The sequence below is a fragment of the Crocodylus porosus genome, unplaced genomic scaffold, assembly GCF_001723895.1.
Source record: "Crocodylus porosus isolate Cpor-Errol unplaced genomic scaffold, CroPor_comp1, whole genome shotgun sequence".
NCBI classification, from domain to species: domain Eukaryota; kingdom Metazoa; phylum Chordata; order Crocodylia; family Crocodylidae; genus Crocodylus; species Crocodylus porosus.
This window is the reverse complement of record NW_017728886.1, coordinates 4,691,439-4,704,934: the sequence shown is the minus strand read 5'-3', so window position 1 is coordinate 4,704,934 and position 13,496 is coordinate 4,691,439.

The following is a 13,496-nucleotide window of genomic DNA, read 5'->3' as shown; positions in this document are numbered from 1 at the left end:
CTGAGGGGGATCTAGTGGCGTGTTACAAACTAGTCAGGGGGGACCAGCAGGCACTGGGGGAGTCCCTGTTCCCCCGAGCACTGCCAGGAGTGACTAGAAATAATGGTTACAAGCTGGCAGAGGGGAGATTCAGACTATATACATCAGGAGGCGCAACTTCACGGTCAGGGCGGCTAGGGTCTGGAACCAGCTTGCAAGAGAAGTGGTGCTGGCTTCTACCCTGGAGGTCTTTAAGAGGAGGCTGGATGTACACCTCACCAGGGTCGTTTGACCCCAGTACTCTTTCCTGCCATGGCAGGGGGTCCGACTGATGATCTGCTCAGGTCCCTTCTGACCCTAGCAGCTATGAAACTATGAAACTATTTTTAATGCCAAAGATTTTGGTTTCTGCTTAAGATGGACTATCACCAAGTTCCAAATCCTCAACAATTTTTCAAAGTGTAGTGCTTATTTTGGGGCCTACCCTAACAATCACATTTTTCGAACACACTAAGTATATTTTATGTATGCAAAGATGCTGTTAGATGTCATTCACTATTGTGTAAAGCACTGTGAGATCCATAAATGAATCCTGCTATGCCAGACAACATGTTGCATACTAATTTCCCTACTAGCTCACCCTTTAATGAATTTTCCCACCACAAATATGTCACGTCATAATGAATCTATTTGACTACCCTAGCCCTACAGCTGCTGAAAATATTTACCCAAGATAGAGTTAGAGTCATAGGGAAAAGTCATTCTCATCTCTGTTGGGTCAACATTCATTGTTTTGAATATTTATTAGAATCAGGTGAATAATATAAACCCTGATCTACCAGCTGCTTCGCCTGGGATTAATATTACTTCTCTGAGTGATATTGTTCAGTTTTACAACATTTGCTCACAGTGTTTAGGTGAACAGTTCATTTGATTAAATACTACTTAACTGGTACAGTATCACCCCAAGCAGGGAATCTTAGAAATCCCACTTTAATCCTGAAAAAAGGACACAAATGGTTCATTGCATCTTGCATTGATTTTCCTCAGTGCGAAAAAAGATTGCAAAAACCAAGCCCGGGGTAGTCATGAAATATCTGACCTGAGAATTAATAGTCCAGAGAGACCGTGTTTTACATTCCTCTTTAACCTAAATATCATTATCTTGTATTTATGGCTCTTTAGAATGTGTTGGACCTAAGGGATAGGTTTCCTTATTTATTCTGTATACTCTGCATGTTGTTTCTAAATTCGGTCATGTCCCATATAATTGTAAGCTGTCTCTTGAGGATCTGTGGCCTGTTTTCATGTATTTTCCCATTATTTTTGGTCACTGTATATATTTTTACATTTTAAAGCTAACACCATAAGCAAAATAAACTCTAACATGCATAGCCCTTAGTTTGCATCTTCCATGTGAAAATCACGTAAACTGCAAGTTTGGGTTTTTTTCCCCACCTGGTTGGAGTTGAGAAGGAGTAGAGCTGGAAGAGGAAGGTCCTTGTCTTTATGGACTAGGTGATTTCCCACCCCTAGACACACACTTACTTTCATTTTCCAATCAGCTGTCTCAAAGGATACATCCAAGATAGCCATGAACACAGCACTGAAATGGCGACCTTTCCATATCGGGACCAACAGCAAACAGGGCGAAAAGATTCCTTCTGGCCCTGTGTAAGTGTTGTGAGTTTAAGTTCCCTCAAAATCAGTCTACACAAGACATATGTGGTACACAATTTGCTGTCAGCAGCTCTGGAAGGCACCGAAGCCCCATCCATCGTTGGCCTCAGTAGTAGGCCATTAGCTTTTTGTGGGGCAATGAGTAGGTCACTTTTTCATAAGGGGTTGATCTATTTGGCTGTTTAGGCTAGATCCTCAGCTAACGTAAACAGGCGCAAGTAAATTGACTTTAACAGAGCTATGATCATTGAAGGTGTACATGTCCCATAATAATAACGATACAGGCAGTCCTCGGCTTACAACGTTTCGAGTTACAATGAACGGCACTTACAACGTTTATAAATTGATACCCTGTTTCGACTTTCTGATGTCAGCTTCTACTTTACAATGCTTGCTCCGACACCACGCCACGTCAGCGGACAAGTTCTCTCTGTCGCCCATCTCCCTGGAGAACATCTGTCCAAATGTCTTTAGACATTTTCTTTAAGAAAGCAGGCAAGACACCAGAAAAACCTGCAGCCAGGACTCCTGAGAAGACTCCAGCCAAGAACCATTCAAAAAGTCCAACCAAAAGCCCTTCAAAAAGTCCAGTAAATTCACCTCAAAGAAGTCCTTCCAAATCAATCTGTTTGCTATTTACAGCATAAATACATGAATGTAGCTATATTACTCATCTATAATTGATTAAGTACAAAATTCTGGGTTATTTTTGGTGAAAATAGGGTATCAGGTCTTGGTTCAGGAACAATCCCCCATTTATAACATTATTTCCTATGGGAAAATCAGATCCGAGTTACAATGTTTTGACTTAAGACGTGGTTTTCAGGCAACGATTGTGCTAGTTCTTGCCAGGGATGTTCTGCTGACTTACAGGGTGAGCAAGATACTGGAAAGGCAAGTTCCTTCTGCTGCTCAGTGAGAAAACCTGTGAAAGTCCCTGGAACTGTAGGGAAACACCATTATATTATATATCACTGCAAATAGGGGCAGGGAGCGCATGCGCTACGGAATAGTTGTGGCATTTGATGCATCATGGGATCCTGAAACCTCAGTTCATGAAAAGACAGGTGGCTGTGAGGGTCCTGCAAAAACTCAGCTATGTCCTTCATTGGTAGCCTCCTGCAGGAAGAATTGTCGGGTGGACAACAGACCCTCACAGCTAGGCTACGCAAAACACTGACCTATGTCCTTATTTATTAATTTATGGATGGATAAGTGAGGCATGGGAAAAAAATCAAATGACTTATCAAAGGTCACAAAGGAAGGCTACAGGTAAGCCAAGAATTAAACTCACTGCCTTTGCATCCTAATATAGCATGCTATCCTCTGGATCCACAGTCCTTTCTCTATGGCTGATCTGTTGTCCACAAGATCATCCCACACTGCTCATAGATACAGGAAATACAAAGGATATTGCAGAGGTTGACAGGAAAAGCAAAGCATGATGATGCCTGTGGCATGTCATTTGGTCGGTGTTGTTATTCATGAGCCAATGAAGGTTGGAGACCATTATGCTAGATCATCCACTCTTCCTTGCCTACTTAGTACCCTTATCCCATCCCAATTCCTCCCCTTTCAATGGTTTCATCCATCTCTAACTGTTTCCTTTACCCTGTAATATCTTTGTGGAAGGAATGCTATTTACTGTGAGTTGGTACCGTGCCATGAGCAACGGGACCCCAGTCCATGTGCAGCCTCTTAGAGTAAGTGCAGTGTAAATGCTACATAAAATAGGGGATAAGGAAAGTTTAGATGAATACTGTAAATGGGCATTGTCCTTTATTGTATGTTGCTCCATTTTTGTCCAGCCACAAAAATGATTAGAGGTCTGGAAAACATAACTTAAAATAAAGGCTAGAAGAACTGGGATTATTTACTCTGGAACAGAGAAAGCTGAGGTGGAGATTTGATAACAGTTCCCAAAGGAGTGGTTAGATGGAGAGTGGTGGGGCAGCTATTCTCTGTGCTTGCGGTGCACAGGACAAGGACATCGTAGTATAGGAAATGTAATTTGGGTATTAGGAAGAACTGAGGTGGTTGAACACTGGAACAGGCTGCCCAATGAGGTTGTGAAATATCCATCCCTGAAAATTTTTAAGAGCAGTTTGGACAAACACTTGGAGAAGACTTCTTTAGACTAGGGTGATCCTGTCTTGAGCAGGGGATTGGACCAGATGACCTCCTGGGTTACCTTCCAGCCCTACTTTTCTATGATTCTGTTTCCCTTTTATACGTTGATTGTGAAACACAGCAGAACATAACCAGTTTTGAAAACTAGTTCCTAGAGGGAAAAAAAAAAGAGCTAAAAAGCTGAATTATAAGGACAGGAAAAGAACATCCAGCATCTGAAGCTCAGCTGGAGATAGCAAGGTATTGGAAACCTTCTGAAGATGGGAAAGGGGACATAGAGCAAAGACAATGGCTATATGTCGAAGCCTAATCTATCTACATGACCCTTGCTGTCGCAGCATCTGAGTGCCTGGCTTATTCAGGAATATAGGACTAGGAGAGATCCCCTGGGTCACTGGCATCCCTGTACCACAGGTATGCCCTGCCAGAACAGCCTCAGAGAAGCACCCTAGACCACCTTCTGTGTCCCTAGCTTTCAAACGTGCAAGCAGGGGGCAGGTGAGCTGTGCATGCTCAGGACTGTCCAACCAAGACAAGACATGCCCATCAAGTCCAGCCCCTGTGACTAGGCAACCGTGCAACAAACCCATCTCCTAAAAGGCTGCAAGAACATCTCTCAGGCCCCTCTCACAGCCCATAGCCACAAAATACCTGATAACAAGCACAAACACCCTCAAATGCATCACACCAGTGGGGGTGTTGGTGGTAGCCATGTTGGGACATAGGCATACACAGTTCTTTGGGTCCATGTGATATCTTTTATTAGGTCAACTTAATAGTTGTTTTTTGAAAGCTTTTGGGTACAAACACCCAGTGCCATGGCAAGACAGTCTGGCACTCCGCAGCGGCAGCCCACCCTCACCCAATGCACAGGTCTGCGGGGCACACGCCACCACCCCATGCTTGCCCAGGAGTGAATGCAGTGGAGGGAGCCACCCTCCCCACATCCCTGCATCCCCATAAAGGAGCTGCTCACAGCTCTGTCCCACACCCTGCCCTGCCTGGGCAGTGCCTGTTGGTGCCCCTTCACTCGGCACCTGGGGTAGTCACCCCATTCCCCACCTTGCTACAGCACTGCAAACACCCTTCTTCAGGCATAGCGAGAGTCTGCTGCTATTCTGTGCTCTCTTGGATGGACATGAAGCTCATCACATCGAGGACCAGCACTAGAGACCCTTTAGCTTCTCAGCCCTACGGTGAGGAAGGGCAATGTTACTGTCTTCACAGGGGAATTAAAAGCCTTGGCTGTAGCGGAGCTGGGAATCAAGCCCAGATCTGATGTCCCAGTCCCGGCTCTTAATCGTATGATCTTCTTTGTTATAAAAGTAAGCACCATTAGCTATGGAAAGTGATCTTCGCTCCCAGGACCGTTTGTTAAAGGGGAGGAAAAGGACTTTGGGGAGCAAAAGCACAGAAAAGAGAGTGTGTGATTATCCGCGTGTGTGGGTGTGTTGGGGGGTTGGGTTTTTTTGCAAACCCCTGAATGCTAAAGAGCAACACTGCAGTTTGCAGAACAATACACATGGCGCTGAGTCATTCAAACACCGAAGCTGTCAGGCACTGTGGTCATTTTCTGAGTCAGAGCCAGAATACAATGCTGGCAAAGGATTTTATTGTTTCCTGCACTTGCTGGTTAGCTCTCATAAACATGCCACTTGAGTCAGCATGGTAGTTACATGTTAATAAGTGGAAGGCCTATGTTTATGATCACGCTCAGGATCCCAGACTGAACACACGTAAGGACTGATGGGGTTCACCAAATCCCCTTCTCCTGCCAGGCACATTTAGGAGAAGTCTTCCCAAAGGTGCTGAAAGCCTCTTTCTCCTAGCTTGCTCTGGAAGAACATGTGTCTCGCTTGGTGAGATTTTCGCTGGTGTTCAGACACTGGCTGCACAAAGGATAATTGCAGCCTTGCATGCTATCTTCAAGGTCAGAGCCTTCAGCCTGTTACTGGATGAATAAGAGATGAGAGAAATGCAAGGTCTATCTGCTCCATCATCCTATCTTCAATGGCAAAAAACAGAAGGAGCACAAAGAAACATGCATAGCCCAACTATTGTAAGGTCTTTAGGTTGCGGCGCCTACTTACCAATGTATATAGGGCCTCCCACGAGGGGCCTTCCCTTTGATATGTAACAATAATTGTTAATCACAAATAATTAGTAGTGCAGCTCCATCATGGGGACTCTTTTCCCTAGCTCAGCTGCTGATCACCAGGCTATGCAGCATGTGACTGCTATCTCAAGGAAGTCTATCCTTGCCCAGATGTCATCTGCAATTCTCTTTGTTGGGTTAAATTTATGGGAACTATCAGTGAAGTCCTCCCCCCACACACACACCCACAAACACAGCAGCTGGCAGCAAATGCTTCCTACTTGCTTGGCCCTGATGACATCACAAAATGATAGTGCAACTTGAATGTAGTTTGAAAAAATGGAAGAAATGGATTAATGCTATTTCCCATCTCTTGCTACCATGGCTTTACCTCCATGTAAAGCCATGTTTGCAGCTCATTTGGAATTCAGTCATTCAGTAACATTCTCCCGTCACCCAAGGTGATGCACAGCTTCATTATCCCTGGTTTAATTTGAAGAGTAAACCCTCTGACCAGAGACTCCACAAAGGAAGCCCTCCCTACTCCCTCTATTGGTAAAAAGGGAAAAGTGCTCTATGAAGAGCTCTATTTGCATAAACTATCCACAATTCCTCCAGTGCAGTGTTTCTCCTCCTTTTTAGATGTGAGGCACCCCTCAGAAAATACAGCTTAGTTTAGACTCCTTTTTTGACTGAATAAAAATAATAAACCTTTTTTTTTTTCCTGTTGCAAAAAAACTCATAAAATCCCCAGCAGGTCAGAATGTCTTTAAAACTATCAATTCCTATTTGAAACACCAGGGTTTAACTTTTGAATCATGTTTGCATACCTAGCAGTTTTTCACATTGTATGGCATGTTGTGGCACCCTTGAAAGGGTCTTCAGGCACCCCAGGGTGCTGCGGTGCCCCGGTTGAGTATCACGGCTCCAGTGACAAAGCTTAGATGACGTGTGCTTGGATGACATACTATACGCAACACTGAAATGTTGCAATGAAGATCCATTGACCATGGTGTCCACCACCTATCTCTGAGCTTCATGTGTGGAACAGAACCTCAGTTTGGACAAAATACCAATTTTCAGCAGTACAGGAAATAAACCAGTGCCTTCAAGTCTATGCAAATGCTAACAAATTCCTGGATGGCTGTCAGACTGGAATCTCCACATCTGAAACTAACCTTACAAACTTTCCATCCTTGCTACGTTGATGCAGGGCTGGAACCATCGCCCGTAATGAAAGCCATCCAGCTGACTCTTCCAGCCGTTCAAACAATAGTCGGGTAAACTGGCACAGAGCAATCCAGATGCAACCTGACCCTTCACCAAAAAGTCAGTCCAAACCCAGTGAGAAACTTGTTTGAGGTACTCAAAAGGTTGCTGGTCTTTAAATCCAACACAATATTTTTCTTTCTAGCCAGGATCGGAAGCAGAAGTGCCAAGACAGCACAAGACAGGAATTTCCAGCCTGACCAAAAGAAGCATGAGGTCCAGGAAATGTCATCAGAGAGCCCGTTCTCATGACACTTCTCACCCAGTTTTACAAAGTCATGAGATTTGGAGAGTATTCTTATTTTACTAAGCAGCATATCACCATGAAGGCTCCAAACACTGGGATGTTCCCAAGAAGTGAGGCCCAAGATGTGTCTGGCAGCTGGGCATCCTAATCTGACTATGGCCAGGCTCCTTCCCCATCGAGTCTCCTATCCAAACACAAAAAGCAGAACCCACTTTAAGCTGAGAAGGATATCAAATGTAGTCCAGCTCCCAAGCACCTCAATATATATCCTTCCATTACAATTCACAAAAGCTTCCTTGAGCCTCTAGTGATGAAGACGAGAGGCCTCCAACCACAGCAGAACCCAGCCGCACAAGGGGGGGTGGATGAGGAGGGCATGTGCCCCAGGTGCCACCTAAAGAGAGAAGCACCAGCAAGGAAGTATGGGAGCGCCTCACATCGGCACTCCTGCTCATCTCACTGCCCACTGGCTGCCCACCTTTAGCGCACACATTACCAGCACAGACAATGTATGTCACAGAATGCAAGGTATTCTGGGTATTGTCGTTTTATAAATGAGCAGTGGATTTTACTGCTGCGGAGGAGGAGTGGAGGACAACCAACTTCCATTATTTGCCATCAGCTGCTAAAAGTAGAGTGAGCTTCCCCAGGAAAGAGCACACTCCACTTTGAAGGAGCTCCAAGGATGGAAGCATGGCTGCCAAATAATTTTAATAGCAACTCACATTTTTTTCTACCTAGAAATTGATGGAAATTGTCTGAAAGTTGCTAATAAGACCAAGTCTCCTTGAAGTGTCAAATTTAAAGTAAAAGAGTTGAACAAGAAAAGTCCATTGAAGTCTATAAAAAAAGAGGTTTGAAGAAAGAGCCAAGTGAGGTTTGTTAACTGAACCCCCAACGGAACTGAATGGATTGGCTTGCTTATTTAAACAGAATTATAAATTAAGAGACAGAGCACTTCCTAAGGGAGGATTAGGGGAGTGTAAGGGGGTAACACGAGTGAAATCTATGGAAAAATTCAAACAGCTGGTATAAAATGAAGATCTGTGCTAGCTATGTGGCCATAGAATCAGAGAAGTCGGGTCGGAAGGGACATTGTAGATTTTCAAGTCCAACCCCCGGCCTGGGCAGGAGAAAAAACTGGGCTCAGATGACTCCAGCCAGGAAAGCATCCAGCCTCCTCTTAAAGCCCCCAGGGTAGGAGCCAGCACCACTTCCCTTGGAAGCTGGTTCCAGCTCCTAGCCGTCCTGACCATGAAGTAGTAGTTACGGATGTCTAATCTAAACCTCCTCTCCAACAACTTGTGGCCGTTATTCCTTGTTATGTGGGGGGGGGGGGTGGGGAAACAAGGTCTCTCCCAAACCCTTCTGGTCCCCCCTAGTGAGTTTATAGATGGTCACCAGGTCCCCCCTCAGCCTTCTCTTGTTCAGGTCCCGCAGTCTCTCATTGTAGGGATCATGCGGGTGGCCTCCTCTGGACCCTCTCCATGTTGCCCACATCCCTCCTGAAGTGGGGCACACAGAACTGGACGCAGTACTCCAACTGTGGCCTGACCGGTGCCGCATAGAGGGGGAGGATCACCTCCTTGGACCTGCTCGAGGTGCATCTGTGGATGCACAACAAGTTGAGGTTTTAGCCCTGCCAGCCGTGACCTCACATTGTCGGCCCATGTTCATCTTGGAGTCAGTAATGACCCCAAGATCCCTTTCTGCCTCCGTGCTCTCAAGAAGGGCGTTTCCCATCTTATAAGTGTGCTGCTGGTTACTACTGCCCATGTGCAGCACCCTGCACTTGTCAGTATTGAAGCGCATCCTGTTTTTGCTAGCCCACTCGTGTAACCTATCCAGGTCTTGCTGCAGTCTTTTCCCTCCCTTCCTACTTGTGTGCTCACCTCACCCCAAATTTTGGTATCATCAGTGAATTTAAACAGACGTTTTTTCCCTACGTTGTCCAAATCGCTGATAAAGAGATTGAACAGTGCAGACCCAAGGACTGAGCCCTGGGGGACTCCGCTGCCCATTTCCCCCCAGGTCAAATATGACCCATCCACCACCACCCGCTGCGTACGACCCTTCAGCCAATCTGCAATCCATCTGACTGTGTAGGCATCAGTGCCACAGTCACCCAATTTTTTAATGAGGATGGGGTGGGAGATGGTGTCAAAGGCCTTGCTGAAGTCCAGGAGGAACAGTGCCTTGTCAAAGATCCAGTGCCAGGCACAGGTTCTAATTGCTCCTGGTTTGGGAGAGGTAAATTAGAGCAATATTTGGACACATGTCCCACACCCCAACAGCACAACTGCCTCAAACCCTTGGAGAATGGCCGTTGCCTTCAATAAGAGGATGCAAGGCATCAAACTCAACAGAGAAAAGTCCCACTATTTTCAGCATGCTTTGGGGTTAAATTAGGGGTTAAATTAGAGTTTAGTCTTACAAGAAGCAGCCTCCTTTCAACCTCCCATATTCACTAAATAGAATTCAGCACAGGTCAGAAAGCCAGTCCAGCTTTTCTTTCCCCAACAATTGTTTGCATTGTTTTGTAGCCTAAAGTGATACAGTAATCCCATGACAAAATTTGATCCCAGAGAAGCTGACAGAGCAAAATCTTAATGTGCTTAAAATTTCTATCAGCTCCTCCACGCTGAAGAATTTCATTTATATGTTCAAGCTCTAATTCATAGTCATTACCATTTTATAACCAAAGCGGGTGGGATGGGGAAGTTGTATTGACTTTTTTTTCCCCTTCCCCTTTCTGTGAATTTATTGATGATGAAAAGTGCCAGAGCCCCGGAGACTTTTTCTTTCCAGATAAAAGCCGTGTTGGTTTTCTGAGTATGGGCGTAGCTAGAAGTCTCACGTGAAGATCAGGGCCCCATTGTTGATAAGGAGTGTCCCACACTTAGAGTACTTGCCAAGGACTGGAAGATCTGGCTTCAAGTTTCTTATGTGCCATAGGTACCCTATATAACCTTAAGAAAGTCACATAAACCCAGAGGATTTAGACACCTGAATCCCACTTTGCCCCAAAACGTAGATTCTCGGCTGCTGCTTAATGCTGGAGACACCCAAACTCCCTTACTACCTCAGCTTTTGACACTAAAGATTTGCAGGTGCCTAGAGTTTTTTCTTTATATCAGTGCTGACAGTGCTGAGTGTCTTGGTACATAATCCTGTAAAAAACCTATGACAATTTTTCTCTATATTTTCAAAGGGAGTTGTGAGGAGTGCATGCTTTCAATTATACGTGTTGTTTGTACATGGCAATAATGGAAAATCCCCATGTTATTTCCGTAGATAGGTCAGTACTAAAGCAGACAGCTCTTGTCTAAGACAACGCTGAATGGGGGTGGCAGATAAAACGGGAAGAATGGATGGAGATGGGTTGCACGAGACAGACTCGAAGCAGCAAAGCAACTTTTCTCGCACGCTAACACCATAGAATAGAATATGTAGGGACCACTTCCATGGGGGAGAGGAGAATTTGTGCCTATGGTCTCATATATTTGTGCCTAATCTGTAGATGCCAGAGGAATAACTGCAGCATTGCTTTGAAAGGGAATAGATCTACATGGCACAATTAATCCAGAATTCGTACAATACAACCTTACCTGCACTACTGTTTTTCCTGGTTTCTGCACTTGCCCACCTGTATCTAATGCTCTTCCCGATGGCTCCCTGGACTGAGTTGTCCCAAAATTATTTCCTGGTTATTTAGTTCAGTTGCAGAAGAACGTGTCTATTCCTCAAGGGGATTGTGGGAAGGGTATCAGGAAATTATCATGATTTCAGTATGACTTCCCACCCATCCAGCTGACACCAAGTAACAATGCTGCAAAGACCCACCCTTTTCTGGGCATCTTAATTAGCTAAGCAGAGATAAATTGGTTCATGTCCTCAGAACTCATTTTAACTAAACTGCCAACAGGAAATCCAGCCCTAATTTCCTTTGGCCAGCTGTCTTTCCTTTGCTGGTTCAAACACAGGGACTTGATGTCCCTGGAACAGGCCCCAAGGGATTTTGAGGTCTAGGGTGGGAGACTGACTCAGGAGCTCCCTGAGTAAATGGTCTTCATGAGGGTTGGCCATTGTACAATAGGAAAGAAGGCCTGACATGTGGGACTTAGCAGTGGGGCTGGAAAGACAGCAGCAATGGCATTTATCTGAGGCAATCATAGTAGGGTACTGCCTATTCAGTCCTGATGCCCGGAAGGGCAAGAGATTTCTACAGCTCTGGCTCTCTTCCACCTGGTCTGCCTACTTGAACAGAAGAGAGAGTCTGCAAAGACATTCAGACAGACCTTCTAAGCAACCCCTTGTTTCTTTCCTTCTGTCTTCAGCCATGCATCCCCCTAAACATGCAAGGATGGGTTCAGAGCCATGCAAGAAATCTCCAATCAGGCCACACTGAGGTACTACTAAAATGGAAAATAAAACCATGATGCCACAAGGACTAGGAGAAGAGCATGTGGATACCTGGCCTTAAGAGGCTCCAAAAGCTGAGGATAGGGTGGGGAGTTGCTCAGTAGAGTTCCCTCTCCAGAAGTGAGGGTACAGACACCATATGCTAGTATGTAGAAGGAGCAAGAGAGGTTCACTTTGTGGTGTAGTCAATTGAGTTCACTGTGTATGACAAGTGGAGCAGTCACAGATGACACAGCCCTAATACATAGTAAGTCATTCAAATTCAAGGCCATGGAAAATGGGTAATAACTTTCTGTCCTCCCACTGCATGGGAATGTGTTATGTGTACTCCAAAACTCAGTCACTTTTCCCCCCCACACAAATGGGCTCCCATAACACATAATGGCTGGGTGCTATAATAGCGCCTACTATACATAAAAACATATACACATCAAGTGGTACACGTGATCGGAAGCTGGTTCAAATTTGTAACACAACAGAAGTTCAGTACACATAAACCACTTTCAACATGGCCAAAACTGGTTTAATATAAACCTGGATAGATGTAGCATCAGGCTTAACTGATTTAGGTTAAATTAGTTTATTGAACTGTCCCAGATTCCCCTCCAGATTCAAGTTAACTCACAGATGTACGTGTTGCTCAATCTGAAAGCACTCTACAGCTGTGACCAAACAGAAGTGCGTGGCTGCAGAGTGCTTTAAAAGGGCCTGATCCCATGAAAATCTGAACCCTCACTGCAGACACTCCAAAATGGAGGAGCTTCAGTAACTTGTGTCTGTGCTACCTCCCCGGTGCTCTTTTCAGAATGGGAGTAGGAAAAGGGAGCAGAAGGAGTTTGGTCTGGGTTTTTTTTAGGCAGCACTAGAGGGTGGGGCACTTTGGAGGGAGCTCCAATTCAACCCCCCATTCCACCGTCCAGCACTGACTGGGGAACCCCCAAAATGAGCTCCCTCCACTCCCTTTCCCTACTTCCATTCTGAAAACAGTTCTGGGGCTGGGAAGAGGGAGGGTCATTGCTCGGAGAGAGCAGCTTCAGGCTTGTAGCCTCCCTGAACAGCAGCTTAATTCCCCAAGCCCTGGGACCCAACAGGAAACTTCTGTTAGTTCTAGTGGATCATTGTAACTCATGGTGCGTCCTGCCATGAGTTACGGTGGGGATCTGCTCTTCTGTCTACACCTACAGTCCCCCAGCATCCCAAAATGCTTTGCATCTACTCCACAAAACCCCCGTTGCAGGGTAGCCAGGCTAGTCTTGGCCCAAACTATCCACTCCAGCCAAGCAGGAACACATGCTCTCATGCCCTCCAGTGCTCGGCCTGGGCCACTGCTGGCATGTGGCTGCATTTCTGGAATCAAAAGTAAATGTGCATTCACTTGATTTCATAGTTTCATAGTTAGTAGGGTCAGAAAAGACCTGAGCAGATCATCAAGTCTGACCCCCTGCCATAGCAGGAAAAAGTACAGGGGTCAAATGACCCCAGCAAGGTGATTGTCAAGCCTTGTCTTAAAGACCCCCGGGGTAGGAGCCAGCACCACTTCTCTTGCAAGTTGGTTCCAGATCCTAGCCACCCTGACCGTGAAGTCGCGCCTCCTGATGTCTAATCTGAATCTCCCCTCCGCCAGCTTGTGACCATTATTCCTGGTCACTCCTGGCAGTGCTCAGGGGAACAGGG